The sequence below is a fragment of the Pholcus phalangioides genome, unplaced genomic scaffold (assembly GCF_987345545.1).
Source record: "Pholcus phalangioides strain wild (caught in Gottingen) unplaced genomic scaffold, Ppha-v1.0 ptg000014l_1, whole genome shotgun sequence".
Classification (NCBI taxonomy): Eukaryota; Metazoa; Arthropoda; class Arachnida; order Araneae; family Pholcidae; genus Pholcus; species Pholcus phalangioides.
In genome coordinates, this window is record NW_028301607.1 from 12110847 (window position 1) to 12130932 (window position 20086).

The window sequence follows — 20086 nt, forward strand, 5'->3', positions numbered from 1 at the left end:
CGCAAGGGTGTTTAACCTTTAGGGGAGTGCGAGCTACTTCATAGATTTCAAAACGTGCCACGGGCTACATAATTACAGGGCTGGACAAATCGCAAGTGGCAACTTCCAACCAGTGGAGTTGGGTGGGAAATGAAGGCGCCATCTATCGGTGGCCGCCGTTCCAGGCTAGGGAGATAAAGAACTTGTTTCTGATGTCCTTCCCCGGATTCGAACCCGTGGACCTTGACGGTAACCTACATGGTGGAAGGTGAGCATCTTACCACAACACCACTCGGGTGCTAAAGCTCTGGAACTGGTCAATTAAATTGCCTGGAACTATGCTCCATGTCACCCTAGTGCAGGAATTTCCAACGTAAAGTTTTCCGCGGAACTTTTGATAGTTATAAGGCTGCCACCGTTTCAACAGCATCATAGCCCCAGGGCAAAATAGAAGAGGGCTTAGGCAACACCTCTTAAGATACATATTTATTGTCATTAATCATTGTGCCAGATCTCATTGTGGAAGCCCCTATTCAACCGAGGTTCTCACATGGCCCATACAAGGGGAAGGAGCTGCAGGGGATTCTCAATGGAAGTCGATGAGAAGAAAAAAGTTTTGAAATTTGAAGAGGGTGGGGTATGGTACAAAAAGTTTGTTAAACTATATGATATTGAGCACAGTATTTCCCAAACTTTCTGCTCCATTGCTCCTTTCTCCAAAAAAAAACCCTTTCCTTCCCCCCCCCAAACTCAAGCAAGTCAACCCATAGGATCCCATGTTATACCCGTAGCTCCTACCCAGGACCATCCCATCACCCTCAGACAGATTTTGCCCACTCAGGAAAACAGTGATAGAGGAATGACGGCCGCAACTAGATACTTAGTCAGCCGAGGCAAGCACATATTTTGGCGCCCTCTTGTAACTTTGGGGAGATTGAAGGTGGAAATCTGTGCCGCCTACCCTGGCCCGGCAACCAGGGCACCAGATCCAACTGCTTCCCCCTTAGTTGCGACCCTGAGAAGAACAAAAACAACCGAAACACGCTTGCGTACACACACACATTTGACGGCGAGCCCTTCGGAACGCAAGGATATCGATACGTTCACGCGCAGAGATAAGAATCATCTCAGTTTCAAGATTTCACGGCGACACGTAAATATACGCATAACTTATCAGGGGGGGGGGAAAAGCAAGAGAGCAAAGAGTCGATAATTTGACCGTTTGTACTTCTTGCAACGAAAATATTATGACAAAAACAACAACAAGCCTCTATGCAATTTTTGTAGTCGGAAAAATCGCAGTTAACTATTCTCATGTTCAAGAATCTTCTTTCAAATCACTAGAACTGAATTAAATTTGTCTTTTCATTTCACCAATGAAAACAATACCGTCAGGGGAAAAATCGAGGCCCTCACCAACGGGGGGATACTGGTGTTGACTAGATCAGAGGGAACTTTAAGGTCTCGCCACCTGCGGGATACACGAATTTTGCGACCCTTCACTCAGTCTAATCTAATTTTCTTATGACCATTCATTTCTCGAATTTACCGCCCGCACTTTGCCCCAATAATGCTTAGCTTAGTGACAGCTTAAGCTGTCATTAGTATATATATATATTTAATTATGTACTCTACTCTATCATATTTTTGTTCAGTGTAGAAGCAATACATAGAGGACGCCCCTAAAGCAGAATATGCCGAAATGTGCGACGTACGTCGCAGAACAACCAGTGCTATTGCAGAACAATCTGGAAGAGTTTTAAGAAAAGTGTAGAAAAACGCAATTATGTAGATGCGAATTTTTACAGCAGAACATTTTAAGTCAGCCGAGGGATCGTTGCAGAACAACGCAAAACATTCTGCTTTGGGGGAGGGCGCTAACATTTTCAATGAAAGTAAAAATCTCAAAAAATATGCACAAATGCCACAGACATATCTTGAAATTTGGAAAATGGTCGCGAAAGGATTTCTATTTGTGCAACTAATTAAAAGTTTTGGATGCAATAAAAAAAAAAGTTATCCCCCCCCCCCCCTCACGGTGAACGCCTTTCAATTCCGTATATACGAGACGTCGGACATTCATAGCCCTATCCTGATGTTTTACTCATTTTGACACCTTTGTGTAGAAGCAGTGTGATGTTTTCCTATTGCATTGTAAGTTTGCAATTTTATATTGTAAAGTCCCTCAAAAAAGGAGTTCTAAAATGTGCTGGTTTTTATTAATGGATTACGTGTTTTGTCCCGGTATTCAATTAGGAATTCCGGGATTTGTCTCGGTTTCTCAGGTACGTCATCTGGCCACCATAATCATGGCTCGTAATACACACACTTTTAGATGACGATTACTCATGAAACTAATTTCTTCGAACTTTCAATCGGCACAGCAATTAATCAACAATTATATATTTAAGCTCCATCAGCAATTACATATTTTAGCCATTGCCCGCCATGAAACATCCAATTTTTAAAATGAACATGAGGCTTTGTCATTATTGTATCCACCTAACAGTCTGTTGGAATAGGTATAGATTAGATTACAGCCTTTGTTATCGGGCACGATTCTATAAAAAAAAATATCGTTATCGAGAACATGCTGAAAGAAATCTCTAGTTATCATGTCAGCAATTTTACAAAAGAAAAAAGACAATTCTGAATAATATATTCAAGTACGGGAAAACACACACACACTCGACAGTGTTTATTTATTCAATACAGAAGTCATATGTAATTACCGTGAATTCCCCCGCTACAACGATACTCGATATAACGATAGATCCCTCTACAACGATATTTTTTCAAGTCTTTTTGGAAATGCCTACACACTGCCTCTCCACAAAACGATAATCCTTCTCATGGGCCGAGATACGGGGGAAGGCATTGCCTCCCCAGCGTCAATTATGTATATGAATCATCATTATGCCCCCCACCCACCCCAGTCTTTCATATCTATCCCCCCCCCCTTCCCATGATCCTTCTACAACAATATGTTTTCTTGGTCCGCAGAGAATGGTTATATCGAGGTTTCACTGTGTCATTACATAATCTGAAAAGTATCGGACACTCGAATGTTCATAGATATCCCGTCCGGAAATGGAGAGGAGAAGGGGAGGCAATACGCACACGTACTCAGTCAACACCATCTCATAGTAGATCTACTATAGCTGGTGTGGACTCACAGTAAGCGTATAAAAATTATGCTTACTGTTTACGCATTATACCTAACGTCATTATCACATAAAAGACGAGCACCATGAAAAAAAAGACCGATGCAATATCAATTTTAAAAAAAGTAAAAAAAATGGGGTAGGCTGTGTCATAGACACGGCCGCATTTTTTGGCGCGAATACGGTTTTTTTTTTTTTTGTGCCTTGAATCGCATGGTAGATACTGAAATTATGCCATTATCATCGGCGTTTTTTATGGAATAGCTAACAAACCATACCAATGTCGTCTATTTTCGTTGTGAACTGCTCAAAATATAGCGAAAAGCAATTTTTTACGACAATTTGCTGGCAGTGGGACCTGCCAGCCCAGGCGGACAGAGGCACATTTGTGGTTTCGCTGCCTGTAAGCTGCACGAATTTTGACGCCCTTCTCTCCCATTCTAGTCCGATTTTCTAGGCTACTCTTTCGTCGAATTCGCCACCCTGTGCCATAATTCCCGCTTGGGCTCCCCAGGTGTTCTTGCACTCCGACAAGTACACCTATATCTCCAAGTCATTCTTTTGGTCACTCCCATGATCACGCACTCTTTAAGTCACTCACACGCTTGAACACTGTTTTGTCCATTTACGTGCTCCCACTCTCTCTAAGACACTGTTTTGGTAACTCCCATGCTCTCATACTCTCTAAGACACTCTTTTAGTTATTCCCATGATTGTACACTGCTTTGGTCACTCACATACTTGCACACGCACTGGGTCACTCTTTTGGTCGCTCACTGACACGTTTCCTTGCTTTATATATGACTCTTTTGATCGTTTATACATGCTCCATGTTATTTTTTTGGTAATTCACATGCTGTCAGACTCTCTAGGTCAATCTTTTGGTCATTCACGTGCTTGTACACTCTCTAGATCACCCATTGACCTGGTCCCACACTCTGTAGGTCACTTTTTTTATCATTCACATGCTTGCTTACGCTCTAAGTCGCTCTTTTACTGTCACTCATTAACCTAAACCTGTACTGTCTCGGCAGAGGGGGATGTATTTAGGGGTTATATAAATTTTGCCACCCTTCCTCCTACTCTACTATTTTTCTTGGCCACTCATTCCTCAAATTTGCCGCCCAGGGCTATACACCTCTAAGCCCTCCCGTAAATACGCCAATGCAGAACGAGGAGAGATATCAATACCGGTGATGATATCACACGATTTGTGAAATGTAATATCATTGGATTTGTCTTCGCAATGTGCATCTGATGATAACATTGCCTTTTCTACTTGTGCTGGGAACGTCCTGAGATATGAGCGTTTAAGGAATTTCGTCACGCAACTTTTTTTCGGATGCCTCCTTATCGTCAGATAATTTAAAAGACGGATTCACGTAAAAAAATGTTTTCTCTTTTTGAATATCCATAATATAAAAAAAACATATCTTATTCAAAAAGCATTTTTCATTTGGCATTACTACATTCGATCAGGGCTGTCTCAACGCATAAGATAGGCTTACCCGGGCACATTTACGAGGAGTCCGGATGCCTCTTCAAGAGCGATCACAGTGGAATCCGAACTATCCGGCCTAAGGTGGCGGGAGAGACGAGCCGTGTAGGCCGGAGTTCTATAAATGCTCAACTCCTTTAATTCCTCCCCCCAAATACCATCAAAAACACCATTTTAATACCAAAAACCACTCTTAATCATAATTTTGTGACCTCTTGGTCTCTCCTTAGTACTTTATGCATAAATGCAAATGTTTGTTATGTATGTTTCAAAAATTTATAACATATAGAAAAGGCAGGTCCACACAAGAATATATTGTTAAATGTAAATAGTTCTTATTTATCATTTATTATGTCATTTTTCACCTGTAAATAGTCATTATTTAATGAAAAAATGAAAATTAACGCATTTCTCTGTAAATATCGCCAAATTGGCAACAAACTTAGCGAAGTTTGGCGACAGCTCCTATGATTTGGCGACGCTATGGCGCCAAGACACTAGGCCGGGTAGTCGAGATTCTACTGTATGTGAATTGGTGGGTTGATTCTACTAGCCAGGTTCGGGACCCATAATGCTGCCAGTGCCCTCCCCCACTGAAATTTACCATAGAAGAGCGCGTGAAACATATCTACCTGACCCAGGATGTGGGGGGGGGGGGGCTGGCTTTGCCAGTAAGTTAGTCATCGGTCTCGTATTCTGCTTTCGTTACGGGGATTCGTCTATTTTTGGGTCCCTATAGGGAAATGGTTTGCCTGAAGGTCTCACTTCTGTCTCCATAAAGTATGGAAGACATGGGTGTAATCACTTTACAAGCAGCACCATCTTAACATCACTACGGGGCTCCTACCTAAACGAAAGTACCTGTCTACCTGGTCACACACACTTGTTCTCAGAAATTATAGTGTTGAATATCATTATCACAAGTCCATATAAGGTTTTGAGTGCCCATGCGTTACGACAGTTGTGTTTACGAGTAGAAAATCTTGATAGCTTCATACCAGAGTTTATTTCAGAGCCCCGTTTAACCGGGGGCAAGTATCAGAATTTAAACACACGTCCACTGACTAACCCAGGGAGTTGTGAAACTTTTTTCAGTGAGACGCAAAATCAACAACACCGTCAATTTTAGCAATGAAGCACTACCCCTGCCTATATTTTGAATTTAAAATTGCTCAGTAATTTTCTTTATGAGCATAATATTTGGTTTGGTGTACGACTAACCTCGGAAGCCCTTGTGACCCTAATATGTGACTAAGAAACTAACCGAGGGCGCCAACAAGCTTAGTCAAAGGGGTCGCACCGAGCCGTTCCTCATCTTCTCACTAGGACCTAGTCTTTTGCAGCTAGTCTTTCTCCTCCCCACTTCCTGCAATACCCAAGCTCTACCCCCCCCCCCCCAATGCCTAAAAAGGGGCTGAGGGTTTAGATCAGTTTCCCAAACTTTTTTTTTATTCCACCGCCCCCTTCTTCAAAAATCTTTTGCTCTCATCGTCCTCAACTAAACCCAAAGTTTTTACCGCCGCCCCTGGACCCTTTTCATCGCTCACTTCGGGAAACACTGGTTTGGTTGAAGTTGGGGTAAAAAATATCCCATTCAAGTGGAAATGAAAATTATTGCGCATAAAGTAATGGCCATTATGAGTGTGTGTGTGTGTGTACCCGATAAACCATTCGATAACTTCCAGGCACAGAAATTTATAGCCAAGTACAGGGAGCGGGGAAAACAGGAGCCAACAGTTCTCGCCATTTAGAAAAATAATACACGATAATATGACGACGACGAAACACACCACCAATCTACCTGAGGAAACCTTGAAAACACATGCGACAAGATTATCGATCGCGTTTTTGAGGAAAAAGTGTAGGAGAAAAGACCCGTGACTTTAACACGGCAGTGATTTTTTTTTTTCGCTTTCCCCATATGGTCGCCAAAATTAGGTATTCAGTTCACAAAAAATTCAAACATGGAATATTGATGCGCTCCCCCCCCCCCCACACACACACACACACACGACGAAAATACAGTAGCGTACAATAAAAAAAATCGCAGCTACATGCGGGGAGGGGGAGGAAATCGAATTAACGGGAAAATTAATGAATGGGCGAGCGATTCTTGCTGGCTTGGCGCATGTGTATCGCACAACCAGAGGCGTATTTACAGCATAAGCGGATACAGGCTCCTCGAACGGGGGTGGGAGGAGGCGAATCACCGAAGGTGTAATGGTGAATGGGGAGGAGCGAATGTCACCCTTCCGCCTATGCAAATACAATTTTTTTCACTGAAGGGGGGGGGGCCTTCGCCCTCCCCCTTGTATGTACCTATGGTTTAATGTGGGGATTAGCGTGCTATGTGCAACCCAGGGCGGTAAATTTGAGGAATGAGTGTCAAGAAAATTAGTAGAGATGAGAGAAGGGGGCGACGAATTGTAAAACCGTAAATACGCCTCCCTCGCTCAGGTACAGCGAGAGTGGGTGACCAAACGAGCGACTTACAGAGTTTGCAAACGTGTGAGACAACCAAAACATTGTGCAAGCATATGAATAACCAAATAAGTGACCTAAGAGCAAGAAGCAGGTCAGTGACTGACCAAAAGAGTGACCCAGACAGAGTTTTAAAGCATGTGAATATCCAAAAAAGTGACCTGGATGACAAAGGAGCAGGTCGATGAGTGACGAAAAGGGTGATCCAGATAGTTTGCAAGCATATAAGTGACCTAGAGAGGAAGGGATCCAGGTCCTTTGAGTGACCATAAGATTGACCTAGAGTAGTGGTTCTGGTGGTAGTTCTCAAAATATGCGTCTAAGCTCATAGGGACATCACAAATAAGGGGGCGTCATGAGGAGTTGGTGTATTGATGGATGCTCTTCTAGTGCTTTGGAATGATTTTTTTTTTTAGCCTATTTCCGCAGAGCCGCAGATAAACAAATGACTAGGCCAAGGGAGTCACCAGTGGGAAAAGTTTGAGAACTTTGAGTGAATTAGCAAGCGTGTGAGTGACCAACACAGTGTGCAGACACATGAGTGACCAACACAGTGTGCAGACACATGAGTGACCAACACAGTGTGCAGACACATGAGTGACCAACACAGTGTGCAGACACATGAGTGACCAAAACATTGACCTAAAGAGCAAGGACTTGATCGTGATTGATGAAAAGAGTGAGATAGTTTGCAAACGTGTTTGAGTGACCAAAGCAATGACCCAGAGAATGCGCAAACATGTGAGTGACCTAGAGTGTGTGCATCCACGAGTGTGACCTGGAGAACGTGTGAGTGCAAACATTGACCAAAACAGGTAACCTATAGCCGCCTGGCAGTCGAGTGGTTCGGGAACTAGCTTCTCACTGTGCAGGTCTGGGTTCGAATCCCAGTTCGAAGTCTGGGCATGGATGTCTACTACTAGCACTAACAAATTCCCTGGACGGATCATGCTGATCCCTTGGGAATACGTGAAGATCACGTTATTATTATTATAAAGCGAAGTCCAGGTGAATGAAGACAAAGAAGAACGATCAAAAAGTGTGCAAACATGTGAGTGACTGAAAGAGCAGCTTAGAAACAGAACCGCATATTACATGGTTTGGGGGGGGGGGGGGACTAAGCGGGCGTATAGCGCCGGGCTTCCAATTTGAGAAGTGAATGGTCAAGAAAATTAGACTAGAAGAGAAAGACGTCAAAATTTGCGTTTAAGAGCATCGTGGGCCCCACCCCCCGGGAAAATTAATTTTTCTGAGGCACCCTACCTAAATAGAAATACACATGTTCTACGTTAAGCTTTTGATCGCATCCTGGCATGTTCCCTCACTGTCTAGGTCACTTTTTTGGGCATTCACATGCTTGCACGCACTCCATACTTTTGATCGCTCACGGACCTAGTTCCTTCCTTTTCAGGTCACTCTTTTGGTAAATCGCATGCTTACACAATCTTTTATTCAATCATATCTTTGCAAACTCTCTAGGTCCCTCACTGAACTAGTCCCTCAGATTATCTAGGCCAGGCATCTTCAACCCGTTTCTCGAGAGCACCCAGAGTGCTCGATGCTCGTTTCGGATTTCGTGCTCGCGAGCACTTGATCAACCGTTCCAATTTAACACCTTTGTACTAATTACATTCAAGGACTGAAATCATCCTGATTTCATGCATTCGTAAGTCAAACTTGCCGCAAGAGTGCTCTTCTTTTTATGATGGGTACAGGCAGTGCTCGCGACTAGAAAAAGGCTGAAGGTCTCTTGGACTAGGCCAAGAGTGCTCAACCTTTGGGGGAGTGCGGGTGACTTCATTGGTTTGAGAACATATCGCGGGCCACATAATTAAGTGATCTGGAACTGTGCCATGGGTCACTTAGGTGATCTGGAAATGTGCTGCTGGTCACTTAGGTGATCTGGAAATGTGCTGCTGGTCACTCTGGTGATCTATAAATGTGAAACGGGTCATTTGAGTGATCTATGACCTACCCTATTGAGTGAGGGGATTCGTTCAAATGATCTGTAAATGTGTAGCAAGTCATTTCAGTAACCTTGAAATGTACCGCGGTCCGCTTGAGTGACCTCAAAATGTGCCGTTGAGCCATTCCCAAGATATCTGTAATGTCGCGGTTCGTTTAATTGACCTCGAACTGGGACGAAGTTGAATGAGTTGTGATCTGAAAATGCACCATGGGCAAATTCAATTGCCCTGGAATTGTGCCACACGTTAATCAAGTGCGCAATGGTAACTGAACAATTGGTAAATGTTCTGCGGGTCATTGATATGAGATTGTGCCGCGGTCACTCAAGTGATGCGGAACTGCAAAGTGAGTCACTCAAGTGATCTGTTTATGAGCCGCTTCGTTCGTTTTTACAAAAATAGTTTGGGGGGTCGCGGGGCCACATTTGGCCCCCCAGGGTTGAACATTCACGGTCTGGGCAGAGGTGGATTTATGATTTTGATGCTCTTTTCTCATTTTACTAATTTTCTCGGCAACACATTCTTCAGATTTCCCGCCGATTTGAACTTCCAGCCCTGGGCTACAGCACGCTAATCCGCCGCCCCCCCCCCACACACACACACGTAAATACGCCACTGTGTTAAGACGGCACTGCCTCTAAGCACAACAACAACAAAAAACATGATCTTGAATCAGAGCATGGACGGAGACATGAAGGGGGGGGGGGGGGGAGTCTAATCAGGGTTGGACAAGACAAAAATCGATGGTAGCAACTTCACGGAATGTTCCAATAAAAAAACACACACACACACACAAGAAATAACAAAAACAGCGAGAAAGTGCCATTTCTGGCAACCGGCCAACCCACCTGGTGCAAGTGCGAGGAGGGGGGGGGCTCTCTATTTCCCCGTCCCTCCCTCCCTCCCTCCTTCCCCAATAGAAGAGCGGCCAATCGGGGTGGGTCGCCGCAAGCGTAGAGGATGAGAGAGCCATGACGTCAGCAAAGGGCGTGACGTCACCCCGCACTGTTCAATGTCGCAGCTTCTCTCTTTTTTTTTTTTGTTTTCTTTATTATTTTGTTTCGGAGAAAGAGGGGAATCTCTATGAATTCGCCTTTTCATAATGCCACGGAACAGCCCCTAAAGAAGCAATTAAGGAGCATTGGAGCGCGTGTAACGCTATACCACACCACAGATGCCGGCCGGAATCACGTTTTTGCTTTTTTTTTTTGCTGTTTGGCTATTAGATTTGCCAAAGAAAAAATACAGTTAATCGTGGAAAAATTTTCAATAGACAAAAACACCCGTTATTTCGATCCAAAGCCACGAGAATCCCTAAGGCCAGGGGTTTGTTTTTGCCGCATGGGCCAAATGAAACTTTTTTTTTTTGCCGTGGCCCGCAAGCTATTTTGAGAAAAATAGCTATTTCACAAAGAACTGGCAAAATTGAAAATAAAATCTCGATTTTGGCTGTATAGTGTGAAGGGGACGTTCAAGTATTAACGTCAGCGGATTTTTAACCATTTTTGACCGCCCCCCCCCTTTCCTTCCCAGGAAAATTTCGTCTCAGCTGTCAAAGCCTCCTGGATGCTAGTATCTAGGAGGCTTTGGCTCCGTCCTCCCCACCTCGTATTGAGATCAGAGACGTACACGGTAAGAGAGGAGGGGGGGGGCATTGGTGGATTGTGCTACCCTCACCCCCAGATGATTTTTTAAAAAAATTTAATGCCAAAAAGTATTCTTAAAAAAATTAAAATTTCGATCTGATTTCAATGCTATTTCAAGGTAAAGAACTCTAAATTTCTTTTAAAGAAATTCATTGCGACCCACCCTCTAAGCCATAGTTTCCCAACCGTTTTTGTCCCATCTCCCCCTTCTTCAGAAATTTTTTTTCTCCCAACGCAATCTAACCCATACGATCCTATGTTAGACTCCTAGTTACCACCACCACTCCCCTGGAACTTCCCATCGCCCGCGTTGGGAATCACTGTTCTAAGCCAGTTTCAAAAAAACTTCTTGTTCCGTCACCCCCCTTCTTAAATTTTTTTTCCTCTCATCCCCCCCCCCCCGACTCAAGCGAACCCATAGGATCCTATGTTATACTCGTAGTTTCTATCAATCATTGGACCATTCCATCGCCCACTTTGGGAAACACTGCTCTAAGCCATATACTGATGTGGCCCGTTGAGATGACGTAAGCATCATTAAACCCCCTCTTCCCCCCGCCTCGTCATCAAGAGTCAGCACACGCGAATCTCCCCCCCCCCCCGATTTTGGCATAATACTTGAATGACCCCAAAATATCGTTGCGCGATGCATTTGATACATGAGGACAGTGGTTCTCCGCTTGGGCCATAGGGCCCCCTTCAAAGTTCCGAGAACCTGTTCTACGGGGGTTCACAGGTGAAAATCAGGTGAAATTATGAAATGAACGTGACTAATTTCAGAATCGATCAGAGCTGTCCAAAGAACCAGGGCAATCACACCAGCCCTTAGGGCCCATGTGACAATGACCCGGGACCTCACATCCATAGTGGGACTGCACGATGAGATGTGATAGGTACTATGATAATATAAGTACAATGTGTAAGTTGTTAGTTCCAGCTAAGTATGCACCCCCATTTTACAGACCTATTTTTTTTCCCATATACACAATTTTTCGAACTTTTCATAATTTAAAAACTAATTCATAAGCCAAGGGGGCTCCTTGGTCAGGCGCGGATCCCGGGGGGGGGCCGAAATGGGAAAAATTTATCTGTCCTGTAAAATACTGGATGAACTGAATACGCAAGTCGCTTCTCCAACACATCGCCTCAGATCCCTCTGCCTCCGCCCCATTCGCATCTGAAGATGTCTGCCTCCGCTCAGGCGCGGATCCAGGGAAGGGAGATTGGAACTATCAGCTCTACCAACAGCCGAATAATATGGGAAAATTTGTCTGTCCTCTAAATTAATGGACGACCAAACGAAATCATACATTTCGCCCCTTCCATCACGTCGTTCTGCGTCTGTTCTTGGCCGAATGAAGGGGTTCTTAACCTATGGGTCGCAAGGTCTTCCATAATGGGTCGTTCAAATCTACTAACACTGAAAGGTTTCTTGTGCAATGGGTCGCGACCCAAACTTTGGTCATATAAACCCACTTACGATCAATAATTCCTCGATCTATGGGTCACTACACAAGTTTGATTCTCGGAGGATTCCAAGATAGGTAGTACAAATACACTTACAGCAGGGGGTTCTGTGAGTCACTACACAAATTTGATTCGCAGGGCTTCCGAGAGGGGTCGTGAAAGTCCATTTATAGCCAGGGGATTCTTGAGCTTTGGTTAACGACCCTCACTTGATTCGCAGAGGCTTTTTAGATGGATAATACATATCCCCATTTACAGTCCTGTTATAAATTTTCAACAACTTCGAAAGAAAAGAAAAAAGTCCCGTGGGTCGCGAAGCTGATCTTTACGTTGATTTTGGGTCGCGGCTGAAAAAAAGGTTAAGAACCCCTGGCCCAATGGAAGAAAAATTAAGCTAACCCCCCTTCTTTGCTGCAAGCTCTTCAATTATCGAAAAAGAGGAACAAAACACACAATGAATCGCGGCCGTTGTTTCACTTCCCTGTCCTTTATGAAGTTAGCATAAGCATATCTTGAACTTCAGCAGCAGTGACAAAACAGACATTTATTTCCTGCTGAACAGGGAAGAGACAAGCAAAGGGGGAAAAATAAATAATAATAAATAACGCACTTCCCTCCATACGTTATTCAACTCAACTCATTCTGTAATGGCGTGAAGCGTCTTCTCTCTCTGCTTGCTTCCTCCACCAACAATGAAATTTTCCTCGTACAGTGTCTATAGCTAGAGACTGTCTCACTGACCTACTATGTGATCGATGCTATAAAAACCGTAACTACTCTCTCGGTCGCTGAATCGAGGGGTTCTTAACCTCATGCCGTAACCCTTGTACCAAACAATGAATGCTACGGGCTCGCGCTCGGTATAAATTACATCCTCGCGGTGTGGGTCCGCGCAATTTGAGTTCATCACTATGACCGCACAGCACATTGGAATGCAGGATGATCTAACGAAGTAGGCGCACAACCTCTGGCTCGCTAAGGTGTTCCAATAGAAAGAGTATCAATATATATATATACACATACACCCACGATAAAAGCCTAGGTTGGTCATATTTTTTCATAAAAATACGGGATCCATCCGGAATATCGCTAATTATCACAAAAACATTCTCAAATGCAAGTAAAGTTTCCAATGTCAGTCAAAATAAAATTGTCAAAGGCAAGTGAAGTTGCCAATTAAAGCCAAAAAAATTTTCTTCAGACAAGCAAGGTTACCAATGACAGCCAAAAAACATTGTTAAACGCAATCAATGTTGCCAACCCCACACAAAAAAGTTGAGGTTGCCAATTAGTCAAAAAAGTGTCTAAGGCACGTTAAGTTTCTAATTACAGCCAAAAATAGTGTCAAAGGTATTAACTTCAATTAATATGTCATGAGACTTATTCTTGATTTCAAAAATCCAATTAAGCATTGTTGAAAATAGGGGGGGGGGGATGGGAATTATTGTGTAAAAGTTGGGACGACCAAAATTATGGTAATGTCGCGTAAAATACTGGTCATATGGCAACCCCCAGTTTCTAGCCCGAGAGTGGCAGAATTACCTTATATCTAGCCCGTGGACTGAAAAGGTTGCACACCCCCCGCGATCTAAAGAATCCACACAAGTCGCCCTAGATCGGCGCGCGCGCGTGTGGTGTGCGTAGTATATTCAAAACAAAAACGGGAAGACGTCCTCTCTTCTTGCTCTTTCTCTCTAATGAGCTCGTGCTGGAATAAGAGGCCCCCCAGATAAATATTTTGGACATCCATTAAATGAAAATATCAAAGCAGCAGCAACAAGAATAAAGTAAATAGAAAGTTATCATAAAAAATAAAAATAAAAAGACTAAAGCTATTTCAATAGAATGATCATGAGAAGACTACAATCCCCGAAAATTGTATATTGTTACGAAAATTATGTAAATAAACGACAAACTTGGCGACGTCGTGACGCTAAAGGATCTTTTCAGAAGCTTCGACTTCTTTTTTTAGACTTTTCTTGCTGTACAAAAGCGCCGCCAGAGCAGAACTGTGAGCAGTTTTGTTGAGTTTTTTTGATGACGAGCTTTCTTGTATATGAGAGAAGCCGCTTTTTGTTCAGCGTTTTCCGTCAAATAGCAGCTTGTGAATACGTGTAAATAGATGTTCTGTAAAATAAATCTGTGATGTCCTTGAAATTGCTTCGTGCTTTGCCATCTTGAGTCAAGCTTGTGAGAGACATTATCCGGAACAATACTTCGCAATGAACATTGCGCACAGTTCAAATCAAGAGAAGAATGGATTCCTCACCCCCCAGTGCCGCATTTGTAGAGACTGGGCCCGCGAAGTACGCTCGAATACAGAGGAAGATGCTGCTACTTTTAAATGTGGTTTTTGCAATTAACATGAGGAAAGATAACTTCAGTAGACTGTCGATAGTCCGGCGTTATTTAGGCGGGTTTCCTTCGAGCATAGAAGAGGAAAGCCTGTCGCTATATGCTCTGTGAGCGGAAGTTTATACTATTATTTAAATGAGCTTTTCAATTGACTGCCAGTAATCCGGCACATAAGACGAGGGTGTGCCGGATTATAGAAATAGTATATTATATTTAATTTATTACCAGAGTCTACTGCACGGGCGGAGTTGCCCCCCCCCCCCCCCGACCCACTTCCAGCGTCAAAGGTAGAGAGTCGCGACTGATCTAATCTTATATATAAAAAACCATGAGTGGCTTTGTGAGAGCGATTCTGGAACCGAAAAATGCCAGTGTGAACAAGATCAACGAAAAAAATCCTAAAAATTGTTCCAGGAGACTCCACGTCTTACGAATCGGTTGACACAGACATAGCGCAGACAGTCCTGCATCCTGCAGAATTTCTGAACTCTTTGGATATTCCGGATGTGCCACCACACAACTTGACCCTCAAAGTCGGAGCACCTATAATGCTTTTAAGAAATTTGGAGACACCGAGACTCTGCAATAGCACCAGACTCTGCGTGAAGAAATCATTGACGCAACGATTCTAACTGGATGTGCCGAAGGAGAAGACGTCATTCGACGTATCCCAATTATCACTGAAGAAATGCCATTCACTTTCAAGCGATTGCAGTTCCCGATTCGTTTAGCTTTTGCCATGGCAATCAACAAATTGCAAGGCCAGACGTTAGCAGTGGCAGGCATCAACCTACTTGAGCCCTGTTTTATCACACGGACAGCTTTTCGTCGCCTGTTCGCGTGTGGGTAATCCCAAAAATATATAAAATATATAAATTAGTACACACCAGATGCAAAAGCAAAAAATATTGTGTATCTTACTTGATGCAGAAATTTCTTTTGATTAAGATATAATTAATAAGCTATACATACATAAATTTTTTACGGGGCGGGCAACGTCGCCGGGTATCAGCTAGTGTATATATAAATTGACATCATCATCATCGTGCCCCCAAGACTTCTAAGTCTATCTCCGCCTATGCTTATCTTGATATAAGTACATTTTTTTTTTACATTTATTTCAATAGTTACCCTGGTATTTGCTTCTTTTTCAGAAAAAAAAAATCGCTTATATTCAGGTGGTTGGACATCCATGGAAGCTGTATGGCAGGCATCTGCAATCTTCAACCAATTGCTCGCGAGCACCACGATGCTTCCTGAAAGCAACTAGAGTGCTCGATGTTCCAATTATACACCTTGCACAAATTGCATTCGAGCATTGAAATTACGCTGATTTCATTCATTCGTATGTCAAACTTGCAGCAAGGTTGCTCTTCTTTTGATGACAGGTATAAGCAGTGCTCGTGACTGAGGAAAAAGGTTGAAGACCTGCTGTATGACAAAGTTTTGCGTAATTTTCTTTTCATATTTCAAGTTAAAGTGGACATTTGGCACCCGGTTTCGCCCCCACTTTCCTTTACTTCATGTAGGGACGTGGATTGACAGCATCACTGCCCCCTCCTCCCGTGTGGGGAGGAGGGGGCAGTGATGCTGTCAAGATTGCACCGTGACCGGATCAAGCTTACCTGCCGCCCGGGTGAGAAGCCTCATGCGCCGCTGATAAAAGCGACTGGCGGGATGCTGACATGGCTCGCTCCAGTCTAGGGGGCCCTCGAGATATCCTTGATTTTTTTTTTTTTTGTCCAGGAGAAAGCCGCATTTAACATGCAAAGTTTTCGTGACCATATGTCCCGCTTTCGAAGCAAATTTCTTCTGCATTTTTGGTCCTGCCAGATAACTTAATCCTCAAAACAGCATTTATTGGCGAGTTATCATCACTTACCCTTTAAAGATGATACATCGATTTTTATTTTAAAAAATTTATTCCAAAAGGGTGTTTCTGGTGCTCCAGTGACCGGACAAGGGAGAAACCGAATTTTTCATTTGAATGCCTTTATCTCTCTGGGAAACAGAACTTGCCCCTTGTGATAGAGTACAGGGGAGGCTGTTGGGCTAGGCGGCTGATTGCGGCCGCACAGTTCCATGGGGGGGGGGGGTGCTAAATCCGAGATGAAAGGGTGGAAAAAAAATTTTGTTAGGAATTGTTGGCATAATTTGTGAGGGAATGGCATGGCTGCAGCTCCTGGGTCTTCTATCTCCCCCCCCCCCCTCCATTTTTTTCACACTGAAGTGGTCCCCATGAAAAATCTGGCTTGGGGACCCTGACGCAGGATGTGGGGACGAAGCCATGTGGAGGGGATAAGCAGAAAGTGCAAAAAATAATTCTAGCATCTGTAAAGATTCTTGTTTCAAGCCGCCCCTGATAGATTACATTCTTTTCTCATCATCTCCATTGTCGAGGAATGGCTCAAAAGCGTGATGTCATGGGAATTTCTGAGTCTTACTAAAGTCTACGCCTACTGCCAGGGAACACCGCAACCCTTGCACCCTCGCTTAAGCCACCCCTGCACGTGACCACACACACACATTTCATTGTTCAATTGCAATGCAATATGTAAATTATGGAAGTATTTAACAACGATAAAATCTCAATACTGATTTGAATCTCATCCCAAAGAAAATAATATTTCCTTCCAAATTTTTCTAAAAGCAAATACCATGTATAAGTGGAAGCAGAGGTGTGGATTTATGGTTTAGCTGCCTGTGGGCTGCACTAATTTTGCTCCTGTTCTCCATTCGTGCCTAATTTTTTTAACCACTCATTCCACGAATTCGCCAGGCTGCACTATAACAGGCTTTACCCCTACTCCTGAAAATATGCCAATATCTCTAAGTCACTCTTTTCGTCTCGTCGCTCACATGCTTGAACACTTCTTGGTCAGTCTTTCGTCACTCACTCACCTTCTCCCTTGTTCCCTAGGTCACTCTTTGGGTTACTCCTATGGTCACATTTGGGTTACTCAGGGTCACTCTTTTGATCTCTCCCAAGCTAAAACATCCACGCTATAGATCGCTCTTATTGGTCGTTCACTGCCTTGGTCCATTGCTCTCAAGGTGACTCTGTTCGTTGGTCAATGATGTAAGAGCTTGCACTGTTTTTGTCATTCACATGCTTGCGTACTGTTTTTGTCATTCAAATGCATGCACACAAGCTAGGTCACTCTTTTGATCACATGCTTACACACACAGTCTTTGTCACTCACATGCTTACAAATGCTCTAGATTACTCTTATGATCGCTCATCAACCTAGTCCCCCCCCCCTGCTCTCTAGGTCACCCACATGCTTGCAGATTATTTCGGTGAAACACTCTAAGTAACTAGTTTGGTCAGCTCCATGCTCATACACTCTCTAGGTCTCTCTTTCGGTCATTCACTGACTTGGTCCATTGCTCTAAAGGTTACATTATTGGTTGCTACACGTGCGCTTGCTCTTCAGGTCACTCTTTCAGTTGATCACATGCTTGAATACTGTTTTCACCATTCACATGCTTGCACACGAGCTAGGTCACTCTTTTGATCTTTAGAATGCTAACACAGTGCTAGGTCACTCTTTTGATCTTTAGAATGCTAACACAGTGCTAGGTCACTCTTTTGATCTTTAGAATGCTACACAGTGCTAGGTCACTCTTTTGATCGTTAGCATGCTTGCACACAAACTAGGTCACTCTTTTGATCGTTAGCATGCTTGCACACAAACTAGGTGACTCTTTTGATCGTTATCATGCTTGCACGCAAACTAGGTCACTCTTTTGATCATTAGCATGCTTGCACACAAGCTAGGTCACTCTTTTGACCATTAGCATGCTTGCACACAGTTTTCGGTCACTCACATGCTTACAAATGCTCTAGATCACTCTTACGCCAATTCATCAACCTGGTTGCTCTCTAAGTCATGGTTTTTGGTCATTCACTGACCCCGTCCCCTGCTCTCCAGATAGGTTGCTCAGATATTTGCACACTATTTTGTCACTCACATGCTTGTAGATTATTTTGGTCATAAACACTCTGGGTAACTTGTTTGGTCAACTACATGTTCACACACCCTCTAGGTCACTCATTAGGTCATTCACTTACTTGGTCCATTGCTCTCATGATTACTCTATTGGTTGCTCAAGGACGTAAGCACTTCCTATCAAGGTCACTCATTTGATCTATCACATTGCTTGCACACTATTTTTCACACTCACATGCATACAAATCAGGGTTTAAGCTAGATACAAAATTCCTTCAGCAAAAAAGCGAAAATGGGGGGGGGGGGGGGGAGAAAGGCTTTAGCAAAATGCTGCACTGCTAATGATTGATGGTTGGATGTCTACTCGTTTCGTACCTCCTGTACACATTTTTGCAAAAGTGGCTACTACTTATTTTGCATTCTAAGATTTTCTTTCGCATTTTGCAAAAAAATGTGACCGTAGCTTAAACCCTGTTACAAATGCTCTCGATCACTTTTATGATCACTCACCAGGTCACATTTTTGTTCACTTACTGACCCCCCCCCCTGCTCACACGCTAGAACACTATTTCGGTCACAAACACTATGGGTAACTCATTTGGTTGCTCACTCACCTAGTCGCTTGCTCTCTAGCAAAGGTGGATTCATGGTTTCATTGCCAATGAGCACAACAAATTTCGCTGCCTTTAACCCATTCTAACCACCCATTACTTCAAATTTGCAGCCCTCGAACTTGCTGCACAATAGCCATTTTAAGGGCATCATGGGGAGGGGGGGCTAATAGATTTTTCTGAGTTCCTCCACCTGATCAGAAGTGATTGCTTACAAATTTACATGCTTAGTCTCGAAAATCTTCGCGAGATCTCATTATGAGACCCCTCTGCACTGGAGACCTCTGGGGGGAGGGAGCTATGCGATAAGAGGGAACTGGCTAGAGCCCGCTAAGGGCCCCCCCCCCCCTCCACATGTAAATGCGCTTGAGTGAAAATAGTAATGTGTTTTTGATATGCATTTATAGATCGTTATCAATCTAATCATTTATAATCCAATGAAATCAAACTGCATGACAACAAATAAGATCATTAATAATTTCCAATTAATAAATTGCATATCAAGTTTCTCATAATCAATCACAATAATGCTTATCACAACATGATGGGAGCCGAATGCATCGAATTATGTATAATTATTCTTGGACGGACAATAAACTGTTGATAAAAGTTGGTTACCTTGAAATGCGGGAAAAATCACCTCCACCTGGTGTTATATCAGGATTTACACAACGTTGTTTGTTACGGTCGGGAAATGTGGACAATCCTGCTCTATGTCCTGACTTTATGTTACATAACATCCCACGAGACACACACCAAATGTACCATAACAAACAATCTTCTGCTCCAAACTATAACATCGCAATCAACATCCTGATAAAAAAAACAACAATTTTAGTGTAAACAGTGGAGAAGAGGGGGATTGACTTGACTGGACTGTTTGTGTTTTGTTAAAAAAAATGATAGCAGACGTCTTGACTTGACTGTTTTTTTCCTTCAGGTTTATCCAGTTATCGATGACATTG

The 20086-nt window shown here is 43.3% G+C and overlaps 1 protein-coding gene across 1 annotated transcript in view; it reads right to left on the minus strand.

Annotated features, from left to right (window-relative positions):
* LOC149078162 (uncharacterized) overlaps positions 1 to 19974 on the minus strand; it is a 59855-nt gene extending 39881 nt beyond the window's left edge. The window contains exon 1 of the mRNA XM_089241750.1: positions 19740 to 19974. The gene's annotated coding sequence lies outside the window, so the exon portion shown is untranslated. The remainder of the gene's footprint in view (positions 1 to 19739) is intronic.
* Between the last annotated feature and the right edge of the window lie 112 nt (positions 19975 to 20086).